This window comes from Sceloporus occidentalis, unplaced genomic scaffold (genome assembly GCF_023333645.1).
Source record: "Sceloporus occidentalis isolate IW3139 unplaced genomic scaffold, rSceOcc1.0.p SCAF_2, whole genome shotgun sequence".
Classification (NCBI taxonomy): domain Eukaryota; kingdom Metazoa; phylum Chordata; class Lepidosauria; order Squamata; family Phrynosomatidae; genus Sceloporus; species Sceloporus occidentalis.
Window position 1 is genome coordinate 1,837,207 of NW_028316982.1, and position 13,021 is coordinate 1,850,227.

General features: G+C 43.5%; 1 protein-coding gene across 7 annotated transcripts in view; it reads left to right on the forward strand.

The window, feature by feature from the left end:
- LOC149317856 (ATP-binding cassette sub-family C member 5) overlaps nt 1-13,021 on the forward strand; it is an 85,801-nt gene that overhangs the window by 10,653 nt on the left and 62,127 nt on the right. The window lies entirely within an intron of this gene.

Sequence of the window (13,021 nt, forward strand, 5' to 3'; positions counted from 1 at the left end):
GTGCCCTGAAGTGGAGTGACAGCCAGGGAAGTTGTTTCAACAAGGGACTTATGTGCTCCCTGAATTTAATTATTCATTTCCAGGATATATAGCCCGCCTTTCTCCACAGTGGGATTCAAGGTGGGTAGCCAGCACAAGTTAGTAATCGGGCTGCAACCTTTTGGACCAGTCAAAGTTTCTGACTGCTCTTCAAAGGCAGCCCCACATAAAGCATACTAAAGTAAAGAAACCAATGATTTCCTCTACAATTAAATAACATAGGAGACACAAATGAACCTTGAGTCACCCCAAAGGCCAACGACGAAGGGGTTGAACAGCAGTACCCCAGCACCATCTTAGGAATGAAGCCACGTCCATCACAAAATAATACATTAAGCTAGATGAGCTTCCCCGCATCATATTCTGATATAATAATAGTATTTTTAAATAATAGTATTTATTTATATTCCGCTTTTTCGCAAAGGAATCAAAGATTACAGCAGTTTAAAATTGAAACATCATACACTTAAAAAATTGCAATTTAAAAAGCCCCAAACCCCAACCCTCCCCTCAATTGTAAAATTTATGCAACCCATAAAAAAGGATTAAACAGCAAGAACATTTTTAAACATTCGGATGCGAATAAACTAAAATATGTACTAAAGAATATGGGATATTAAAGTGGAGACTGCACAATGGGGGACTGCTGCTATAATTCTTGGACTTCCTGCTATTGTGTCTGATTCGGCAGAATTTTACAGCCATTATTAGGAGAAATTGGAATGTTTTTGACTTCTGCATTCAAATGCAAGTGATGAGGCATCTCTGCTGGTAGCCTTTCTTGAAACTGGTACCAATGGGGTTGTTGTATGCCTTCGTGCCATTTTTTCCAACTTATGGCAATCCTAAGGTGAACCTATCACAGGGTTTTCTTGGCAAGATTTGTTCAGAGGAGGTTTGCCTTTGCCTCTCTGTGGCTGAGAGAATGTGACTGCCCAAGATCACCTAGTGGGTTTCCATGGCTTGCGTGGTGATTTGAACCCTGTTTTCCAGAGTACATATTCTCACATGTCTGCAACAAGAGCTCCAACTGAGAGATAGATCATAGAGGTCCAAGCAGGGTTTAGTAAAGGGAGAGGCACTAGGGACCACATTGAAAATATACCACATTGAAAACAAGGAATTTCAAAAGAAAATCACCATGGGCTTTATAGACTATTTTGTTGTTGTTAACTGCCCTTGAGTCGATCTCGACTCATGGCAACCCTCTGGATGAGCCATCTCCAAGACCCTGTGTCCTCCACTGCTCTGTTTAGTTCCTGCAATCCCATAAAATCCATAGTGACCTCCTCAATAGAGTCCATCCTCCATCTGGCATGTTCCTCTCTTCCCTCCACCTTTCCCAGCATTATGGTCTTTTCCAATGAGTCCTTCCTTCTCATGATGTGTCCAAAATACAACAACCTCAGTTTGGTCATCTTGGCTTCCAGGGAGGTTTCCGGCTTGATCTGCTATAGGACCCATTGGTTTGTCCTTTTCACTGTTGTCCATGGGATCCTCAGCACTCTTCTCCAGCCCCACATCATCTCAAATGAATGGATTTCCTATCCTCTTTCTTAACTGTCCAGCTCTCAGATCCATCCATGACAGTAAGGAATATGCCGTCTTGTATGATTCTAACTTTTGTGCTCAGATGTATATCTCTGCGTTTTAGGATCTTTTCTAGTTCTTTCACAGCCACCCTTCCCATTCTTAAAATTCTTCTGCTTTCCTGACTGCTGCCCCCATTTCTATCAGTGTTTGATCCCAGGTATGGGAATTCTTTCACTATTTCTATTTCTTCATTGTTTAGATTGAACTTGTGGTGGTCCTCAGTAGGATAGACTATAGCAAAGCCTTTGACTGCATTGACCATGAAAAGCTATGAAATGCTGTTAAAGAAATGGGAGTGCCAATACACTTGTTACAGTGGGCTCTTCTTATCCGCAGGCTTCCCATCTGTGCATTTGCGCTTCCATGGATGGCAAGCCCTGTTGTTTTAAATGGACATGTGCGCACGTGGCCACATGCAAGTTGAATGGCCATAGAAGAGAATGGGACTTGAGGTCCCATGTTTTTTGCTATCCTCGGAAGTTGGGGTCTGGAATGGAGTCATCACAGATAAAAAGGGAAGACTGTAGTTCTGCTAAGGAAATTGTATTGTTCTCCTTAGGGACAAGTGTTCTCAAATATTTGACTGTTAAAACATGTGCCTATTGAACACCTGTGAGCTTTACCTGTGAAACTTTGTCCAGGAAGGAAAAGTAGATGAAGGATGAAGGAGATGGAAATGTTGATTACATAAATGGCAAAAGAACTGTTCTGAAGGTGTGCTTGGGGATTTAGGTTTAGAAATTTTTAAATACAGTCATCCCTCCATATTTGCAGCTTTGATATTTGCGGATTTGATTACTCACGGATTTCATTAATATGTTCTCTCTAGGACTGTCTAGGTCCTCCAGTGCAACTCTGTGGTCAACTTTGACTAAACATTGCACTGAAAGACCATTTGTAGCTACTCCAGTGCCATTCTATGGTCAGTGTATGTTGGACATTGACCACAGAGTTCCACTGGGGGACCTAGAGATTCCTAGAGAGGTGTCCTCTCAGGTAAAAACAGCGTTTTTGTTATTTGCGGTTTTTCTATATTCATGGGGGTCTTGTTCCCCTAACCCTAGTGAATATGGAGGGACAACTGTACTGAAGTCGGTGATCTCAACAAAAACTGTCTGGAATCCAAATGGATTATTGCATAAACATTTGTGAACTATAATCTGTTTATACGCTAATATATTTGATAGTCTTTAACCTTCTTAATAACTTAAAAATAAATAAATAAAATAATAAAAATAAAAATACTGTTTATTTATAGCCCGCTTTTCCAAAGGAGATCAAAGCGGGTTACAACAAGGATATAAAACATTGTACCATTTGGACAACAGTATATAAACATCATAAAACATTCCGAAATTAAAAACACAGTAAAACCACAGAACTAAAAACCATAGCTGAAAAACAAAACTAGCAGGAAAGCACCATATATGATGAGGAACAGATGTCAAGACACATGGGGAAAGCCTATTGGAAGAGATAGGTCTTAAGTTTCTTCCTAAACAGGTCAAGGGAGGTAACAGAGCGGAGCTTGTCGGGAAGAGAGTTCCAAATCTGCGGGGCCGAGACAGAGAATGCCCTTCGCGAGGATGAGGTATATCTCATTTTAGGAACCCTTAATAATTGCTTCCCGACCGTCTTGAGAGTGCGGGGCGGATTATATGGAGAGATGCGGTCCTCCAAGTACCCTGGGCCCATGCCATTTAGGGCTTTATAGGTAATAACCAACACCTTGTATTGCGCCCGGAAGCGAATGGGCAGCCAGTGAAGATCTTGCAAAATAGGTGTTATGTGGCTAGTCCTGGAGCATCCAGTGACTAGCCTTGCTGCCATGTTCTGTACTAGTTGAAGCTTCTGGGATTGGTACAAGGGTTGCCCCATGTAGAGCGCATTACAGAAATCCAACCGAGAGGTCACCAGAGCATGCACCACGATTTCAAGGTCCTCCCGGTCCAGGTAGGGTCTCAGTTGGCGTATCAGCTGAAGCTGGTAACAGGTGCTCCTGACTGTCGCATCCACCTGAGATGTGAGGTGAAGCGACGAGTCCAGAAGCACCCCCAGACTGCGAACAGAGTCCTTCAAGGGGAGCGTGACCCCGTTCAGGACAGGTGGACAAACTTCCATCCCCGGGCCAGGAGAACCTATCACGAATACTTCCGTTTTCTCTGGATTCAAACGGAGTCTGTTTTCCCTCATCTAGCCCATTACCGACTCCATTTAGAGGAGAGATGCCATCCCTAGTCACTGCATCAGTCGAAGTCACAGAGAAACATATTTGGGTGTCATCAGCGTACTGATAACACCGCGCCTCGTGTCTCCGGATGATCTCTCCAGTGGTTTCATGTAAATGTTAAATAGCATGGGGGACAGAATCGTTCCTTGAGGGGCGTCAGATGTAAGGGCCCTCTTATCAGAGCAGACGGCCCCCAGCTGCACCATCTGGAATCTACCCAAGAGGTAGGAACGGAACCACTGGAGCGCAGTGCCCCTGATACCTAACTCCCTCAGGCATTCCAGAAGGATACCATGGTCGATGGTATCGAAAGCCGCTGAGATGTCCAAAAGCACTAACAGGGACACGCTTCCCCTGTCCATGCCTAGATATGCCTGCTTTTCAAAAGATTTCCAATTAAAGATGTTCACTTGACTTTTTTGTGTGTGTTTTGCTCTAGGTAGCTCTGTTTAAAGATGATAAATGTGTTCTCTGAGTTGTTGCATTTCTTAAGTAATTGTGCAAATATGTGCCTTTCAATATGTGTCTTCAAGAAAAGAAAAGTAATGGAAATCAGTTTTGTGTTAAGTTTTTTTTTAAAGCTGGGTACTGATCAGTAATGTATCTGTTTCACGTTTGTCTGCGGTTTTTATGTAGTTTTTGTGCAATGACTAGAATATGTATCAAAATCAACAACACAAATTTGTTAGATTGCTCATTGATAAAAATTTTCCGGTATTGTTTTATGTCCAACAAAGTGGCGGAGGATGGGGAAGCAGAGTACCTACTCTTCTCTCACACTCCTTTTCCTACTCATTCCACTCTATACATCTTAGATTCTTTACATACTTTTCTTGCAACTATCAGGCGAGACAAAAGTTGCATCTGTTTATATTTTCAGTGTAGTGACGTTGCAGTTATTCTTGACATGACCCACTGTGTCCTCAAAAGAGTCACGTCTTTTACCAGTTTTGAGAAAAGTATGCTTGGAATGCACCTTAACTCCAGTTATCTCTACAGTAACCTTATTTAGAAATGATAACCTTGGTCTACTACTCAACCTTTGTAAAAAAAATTAATAAAAATTTACAACACTGAATATGAGAGAACTTGAAATTTCTTTTTTCTTTAGTTGTTACTAACAGGGATCTCCCAAAAACGAAATGGGACTTTAGAGGGAACCTTGAAAACTCATGTTGTCTATAGTGTCTGAACTGGCAGATCTTATTTTCCAATCTGAGAAGACAAAACAAAGTTCTGTGCCAAACATTAGATTATGCTTCTATAGGCCTAACATGCCATGATGTGGAGAAACGTTTATTTTTAATTTTAAAATTTATTTTATCTTATAATACTATACATACCCTTCTTCCCCCCTCCCCCCCCCCCGCCCAGCAATGGTACACAAAATTACCTTTCAAGTAAGGTACACAGTTATGCTATTGAAATAAAAGAAATCAAAAATATTTCCTTACATAGGCAGGATACAGACTGCCCCTTTCCCAATGGATCAGGGCCTCAGCTGCCACAGCGGCAGCCCCAGAGGCCCCGATCCGCCACTTTATTTAATTATTTAGGTATTGATATCCCGCCCTTCAGCCCTAATGGCTCTCAGGGCGGCTTACAATTATTATTTTTAATCAGACAGTTCTCTGCCCTCAGGCTTACAATCTAAAAGACACGACACAAAAGGAGAAGGGGATGGAAGGCAAAATGCTGCTTCCCTGCGGCCTGGAAAGGGGTGTCCTTGGGCTTCATGCCCCAAGGACACCCCGACAGCGTCAGGGAAAATCACTGGTGTGGCCGTTTAAAGGCTGCGCCAGTGATACACGCAGTCGAAGGAGCTCCAAACTGGAGCTCCTTCTGGAGCCGCTGAAAGGGCGCCACAAGCGCCCTGCAGCAGCGCCAAGATATAACGACTGCACTGCGCCGTTTGGATGTGGCGCGGCTGTTACATCAAAATGGTGGCGCCCATGTAAACAGGGCACCGCCCTTTTGATGTCCTGGTGACGTACTAGGGTTGCGGAGCATATATAAGCAACGCCCTGAGGCAACCCTAGTATGTCACCAGGACGTACTTAAAGGTCCATCTGGACAGGGCCACAGTCAACTAAAAAGATTTGAATGCCTTTGAAAGTTGACATTATCTCATGTTAATAAAACAAATACAAATTACAGTTGTGCTTTTCTTTCTTTCCTTTACATATTTGATAATTTTTAGTCAAAGCTAGTTTCCATACTTTCTTATGCTAGGGTATCTCTGATATCTCTTTTCCAAAACTGAGTGACTATCAATCTGGTAAATACTAATACATAACCACTGTGAGATGTGAGTTGATTTCTCTCGCATGAAAAAGGTATTTAGTGATACTGTCACTTCTATTTTGAAGAAGCAACTCATTGGCAAGTGGAGCTAATAATCCAATTATAAATAGCAATCTCTCCTTTCTCCTGCCCTGCTCTGGACAGTGATGTAGATTTGAGCCAATTGACTTGGACTTAAGTTGGACTTGAATTGCTTTCAGTGATTTGACGTGGACTTGGCAATAATTGATGCACTGACTTGACCCGAGACTTGTATGTTTTTAATGACTGACTTGCTGGCATCATCCACTTTAAGCATCAGGAAAGATGGCCCCCAGCACACAGGGCACCATTCCTTGGAACTTCGAATGGATTAGGCAATGGGTTTTGGTAGAAGGATTCTTCTGAAGCTTTTGAAAACTTTTAGAAGGTTCCTTTGATTTGTAGTGGGGGCAGGCTGCCAAGGAGACCTCCCCAAGTGCATTGCTTAATGCGCTTCCTGTTCCCTTCTGAGAAATGTGCCCTGATTCTTATTAGTCTGTTAAATGCGAGCTCCCAAACTTGAGACTCGACTTGAAAGTATCTTGCACACTGAACCACACTTGAGACGTGACTTGAGATGTGGAATAAAATACTTGAATGCATCAGTGGATTCTGGGAAAAAGAGCAAGGGAGGTAGTACATACACATGCACCGTGGCCAGAAAGTCTCTGGAAACTGGCTACCAGTGCCACTGTCTCTGCAGGCTGTCACTTCCAAAGGCGTGGAGGGAAGCATGCACTGAAAAGAAAATGGTTCAAACTGTTTTATTTCTTCAATGTGGCAGCAGCCTTGGTACAAGAAGGAACAGGGCCCTTCTCTCTCTTACTGAGCCGCAGACTCCCTTTGAATACTGGGCCCAACTAGCCTAGGCCTCTGCACCATCCAGCAAAGTTGGTGACTGCTCCTCCTCTGAGGAATAAGCACTTCTTGTTCCCTTCTGGATCTTTTAAGTCCACTTCTCTTGCTGCATCTTTCAGATAGGATGATAGGATGAGAAAGGAGGCTGGCAGATCAGGAGGGCAGCTGGAGGAAGCAGCAAGTTGCTCAGTCCTTCCAGCTGAGAAAAGCTGAGCCATTTCTGGTGACAGCCCCTGCCTTTTAAGAAAGCAGCATCCTATTTTTTTCTGGTTCTCCCACTCTCTCCCTATGTAGCAGTGGTTCACAAACTTTGGTCCTCCAGATGTTTTAGACTTCAGATCGCAGAATTCCTGACTGTTGGCCACGCTTGCTAAGACTTCTAGGAGTTCAAATCCAAAACACCCAGAGAGTTTGGGAACCACTGCTATATAGCATGCTTCTGAGGGAGGGCAAGGAAGCACGTATGCATGAGAAGACAGTGACTTCACCTATTTCCCATCCTTGGCTTATCCTTTCAGGCAGCATGGATTGGATTTGTGGTGGTCCTGATTTAAGCGCATATGAGAAGCCTCTTTTGCCTGTTCATTCTTATTTCTTTGAGTGTTGTCCCATATAGAATTGGTTATGGATGTTGCAGCCACCCCATCCTCTTACGTAGCCACCTAAATTCTCAGTACAGTAGTAGGGATTCAGCGGACTGAACCAGATTTTCTCTTTTGGGCTATCGAGAGAGGATCAGAGGAGAGCCCCTGGCTCTGTTGCTGGTTCTCTGTGATTCTGCAGCTTTCTTGGCAACAAGGGTTGGGGAAGTGATGGTTGCTGCTGTCGGTGATTGCTCACCTGCTTTCATAGAGCCATAGAGGTGGAAAGCCAGTCTGACCCCATTTTGCCTTGCAGGAATGTACATCCAGATATCCGTCCAGCCTCTGTTTAAAAACTCCAAAGTAGAAAACACCATCACCCTCCGAGGCAGCATATTTCACTGGCAAATAGTTCTTATTGTCAGGACGTTCTTCCTAATGTTGAAGTGGAATCACTTTTCCTGTGGTTTGAATCCATTTCCCCATGTCCTAGTCTCTGGGGCATCAGAAAACAAGTTTGCTTCATCCTCAATATGACATCCTTTCAAATATTCAAACATTTCTTGCCCTGCATTGCTCCACCAGCAGTCTGCCATCAGTCATGTTTGGGCAATGCAGCAGGAACATCTGGCTTAGTGGGATCTGCTTAGTGGAGCTGCTCTTACTCAAAGACAGAGCAAACCCCATTGAGTCCAGGAAATCAGTTGTAAAATGGAAAGTTATCTATGTAGCAGGAAAAAGCAGTCTCATTTTCAGAAAAGCTCTGCCAGATGTAGTATATTTGAAAAGCAAAATCATGAGTATGTAGTGGCACATTTTCTCAAAACTAAAAGAGCTACAGCCCCCAAAGGTAAGCTTGATTTGGGATGGAGTGAAATGGGGGATGCTGAAGGAATGCATCCATTTGATGAACCTGAAAATGCATTTCCATTTCTTCTCTTCTGAACATGCTGATCTTTTAAGTGAAGTGTTGTGCTTGGGAACAAACATTAAGCCTTGACATTTGCTTCTCCCACACTTGGTGATGTTTGCATTCAGAGTGACTCACTTGGTAGCACTTACTTGCCTGAAATAAGTCAGGAATTCAGTCTTGCCATTTGGAAAGGCCTTGGGACATGATGAATAGCTAAGGGAGAAGAAGTATGCAATACTCGTGGCAAAAAGGCAGATTCCATGTTTAAAACCATTAGGAGAAAAAAGAAGAGGGAAAATAAAATCCCCGCTGTTGTTGTCATCTTGTTGCTCAAGTCTGTTAGAGATCAATTTGAAATACAGTTGACTCTTCACATTTGCAGCTTTGACTTTTGTGGATTTGATTATTTGCAGTTTTGATTATTCTCATTCTTCTTGATTTGTCTGCAGCCTTTGACACTGTTGATCACTGTCTCCTGGTTGATTTACTTTCTGACCTTGGGTTCTCCGACTCTGCTCTCGACTGGTTTAAATCTTACTTGTCAGATAGATCTTTTGCAGTGGTCACGGGTGGTCAGACTTCATCCTCTGTTCCGCTATCTGTTGGAGTTCCCCAGGGCTCTGTCTTGGGTCCCCTTCTGTTCTCTCTATACACACTGTCCCTAGGTAAACTCATCAGTTCTTTTGGTTTCTCCTATCATCTGTACGCCGACGACACTCTCTCTGTATCTCTCCACCCCTGACCTTTCGACGAGGCTTGAATAGCAAGTTTCTTCTTGTCTGACATCTCTCAGTGGATGCAGCTTCGGCGCTTGAAGCTCAACATGTCTAAGACTGAGCTTCTCGTCTTTCCACCTAAACCCACCCTTCATTATTCCTTTTCTGTTTCTGTCGACGACACTTCTATTCGACCGGTTCATCAAGCCTGCAGTCTTGGCTTCATTTTTGACTCTTCTCTGTCATTTATTCCCCAGATCCAGGCCACTGCCAAGGCCTGTAGATTCTTTCTCCACAACATTGCCAAGATCCGTCCATTCCTCTTCATCTCTACTGCCAAGACTCTGGTCCATGCCCTAGTGCAGTGATGGCAAACCTATGGCACACGTGCCAAAGGTGGCACTCAGAGCCCTCTCTGTGGGCACATGTGCCATCGTCCCAGCTCAGAGTCTGCCAGAGTTTGTTACTAGAAAGCCAGAGGGAGATGGCACTTCGCAATAAATAAGTGGCTTTGGGTTGCAGTTTGGGCACTCGGCCTCGAAAAGGTTCACCATCACTGCCCTAGTGGTTTTGCGACTAGATTATTGTAAACCTCCTTCTAACAGGGTTTCCTCTTTCACACCTCCATCCTTTAATCTCTGTCCAGTATTCAGCTGCCCGTATTGTCACATCCACTCGCCGCTTTGACCATGTTTCTCCTCTTTTATCCTCCCTTCATTGGCTCCCCTTCCCCTTCCGCATCTGGTACAAGCTTTTGTTATTGACTTTCAAAGCCCTCCATGGATTGGCCCCTCCTTACTTATCTGACCTTCTTTCTCCTTACATTCCTACTCGCACTCTCCTCTCTGGTAGTCAGTGTCTCCTGTCACAGTGTAGGACTACCACTGCCCCCTCCCGAATTCGTCCCTTCTCGCTTGCTGCCGCTTACTCCTGGAACCTTCTTCCCCCACATGCTCACCTCATCACTTCTCTACCCAGTTTCAAAACTGAGTTAAAGACTACATTGTTTAGAGAAGCATTCCCAGAGGTGAGCTCCTCTCTGACCCAGGAAGCCTCCTTTTAACCATCCATTAAGAAGCCAAGCCCTTCCTCCAGTCCATCTGCCTTGGTCCAGGCCTCGGAGATGGAGAAGATCTGCTGGACCTGATCCTATTCCCCACCACCACTCCCTTCTCCTTTTGTGTCGTGTCTTTTTAGATTGTAAGCCTGAGGGCAGGGAACCGTCTGACTAAAAGATTGCATGTACAGCGTTGTGTAAATGTACAGCTCTTTATAAATAAAGGTTAATAATAATAATAATTGATTAATATGTTCTTTCTAGGCATCTCTGGCGTAACTCTGCCAGAAGGTGACCATAGAGTTGTGCTGGAGAACCTAGAAGTTCCTAGAGAAAATACTTCTCTAGGCATTTGTAGGTCCTCCAGCATGATTCTGTGATCAACCTTTGGCTCCTTTTGGCAGTTGTACTGGAAGACCTGGAGATTCCTAGAGAGGTGTTCTCTTAGGTAAAAAGCGTAGTGGTTTTTTTTTATTTGTGGTTTTTCCATATTCATGGGGGTCTTTCACACTGAACCCCAACAAATATGGAGGGACCACTGTGTGGCATAGTGTTCCAGTTGCCTAGCTTCAGATAAACAGATTAAGGAATTAGATGACGGCAACCAAATTGATGAAAAGGGCAGGCATTTGTTTCCTTTGTGGCAAAATGAAGATGCTGGTGGCTTTTTAGATTAGAAAAGCAATTGAAGGGAGACCTATAAGGGCAAGAAGACAAATAATGCTGGGCAGAAATTTCACTAAATGAAATGGATTGGCAGTAGCTTCAGGACAGACAGAAGGCATTACTTCGGTGTGCAGTGTGTAATGAACTGATAAGGGTTTGTTCCCACTAGTCTCAATGGATAGATTCATTAGGAGTGGGCATATCAGTGGCCACCAGTCATGAGTCCTGTATCTTCATACCTTTGTGTTTGGAGAGAGTACTAAGAAGCCTATCAGCCAAAGAGTGGGGGAAACAGGACAACAGGATTTATTGTGTGTTGTTGTTAGGAGGCTGTCTCAGCTGGTGAACAGAAGGTGAATCTATTTATAAAAAATGTTTACCTGTCATAAAACATAAGTCAGATTTAGATCAATGAAAGCTTGCCTCTTCCATCTGTTTAAAATCTTACATTTCATCTATTTTCACTGCTTTTGTTCGCATTATCTGTTCCATCTCTATTTCAACAGTCTGGTCACTGGTTTATCAGCCTGCTGCTTGCCTTGGATGTTATGGACCTTTTTTTTATGCTGCTTCTTCACTAGCTTGACTCCCAAATCATTTTTATTTTCCCTCTGGCATCTTTATTCTTTTTGCACTCAATATAAGCTGCTTATCCTAATATCCTAATTTGTTCTATTTTAGGAGTCCTTTTTGCATATTTCCCCATCTTAGTCTTGATTTTTCCTTTCTTCATTCTGTTAGGATCTCAAATCATGTTGTCTTTTCTTTTTAAAATAAATATTTCTCTTTGGCCATCTTATTACTTGCATTTTTAACCTTGATATTTGCATTGTACTAGCTGCTTGTTAGGGTTATGGTCTCTGTTTGATTTCTTTTTCTGCCTGCCCTCTTTCCAGTTTATTTTCTGTTTTCCTTAACTTCCTCTCTTTGCTTTCTTGATATATGGCAGGTCTAGTAAATTGCCCTTTGACAAGGTTGTCAAGTCGTGTCTGACTGTAGGGGACAGTGCTCATCTCCATTACTAAGCCCAAGAGCCAGCGTTGTCTGAAAACGACTCTGGTGGTCATGCAGCCAGCATGACTGCATAGAATGCTGTTTACCTTCCCACCAAAATGGTACCCATTTATCTACTTGCATTTCTATGCTTTCGAACTGCTAGGCTGGCAGAAGTTGGGAGTGGTGATGTGAGCTCACCCTGTTTTCCAGCACTTGGGCCTCGAACTGCCAATCTTGCAGTCAGCAGAGTCAGCATCTGAACCGCTTGAGCCACCGTGTCCCCTTATGGCAGGTCTACCATACATCTTAAATGTATTGGGTCAGGAATCCAGTTAGGGTAGAGAGCCTGCATGGCATAGTGGTTTGGGCTACAACTACAGATTCCCTGCTTGGCCATGAATCCTACCTTGAACAAAACACACTGTCTCAGTCTTAGAGGAAGGCAAAAGCAAACCCTCTCTGAGCAATCTTGCCTCATGATAGGTTTGCCTTTTGTTGTTGTTGTTAACTGACCTCCGGTTGCTCTCGACTCATGGCGACCTTGCTGATGAGACGTCTCCAGGACTCCTATGCTCCACTGCTCTCTCAGGTCCTGCAAAGTCATACCCGTGACCTCCTTATGAAGTCCATCCATCTAGCATGCAGCCTTTCTCTCTTTGTGCTTCCCTCCACCTTTCCTAGTATTATTGTTTTTTCCCCAATGATTCATGTCTTCTTGTGTTGTGGCCAGAGTACAACAGCCTCAGTTTTGTCATCTTGGCTTCCAGGGAGATTCCTGGCTTGATCTCATTTGGTTGTTTTTTAGCCATCCCCAGGATCCTCAGCACTCTTCGCCAGCCCCACATAAACTCAAATGAATGGATTTTCCTCCTATCCACTTTCTTAACTTTCCAGCTCTCATATCCATCTGTGGTAATAGGGAATATAGTAGCTTGTATGATTCTAACTTTTGTGCTCAGTTGTATATCTTTGCATTTTAGGATCTTTTCTAGTTCTTTCTCCATTCTTAACCTTCTTCCAATTTCCTGGCTGCAATCCCCCTTCCTA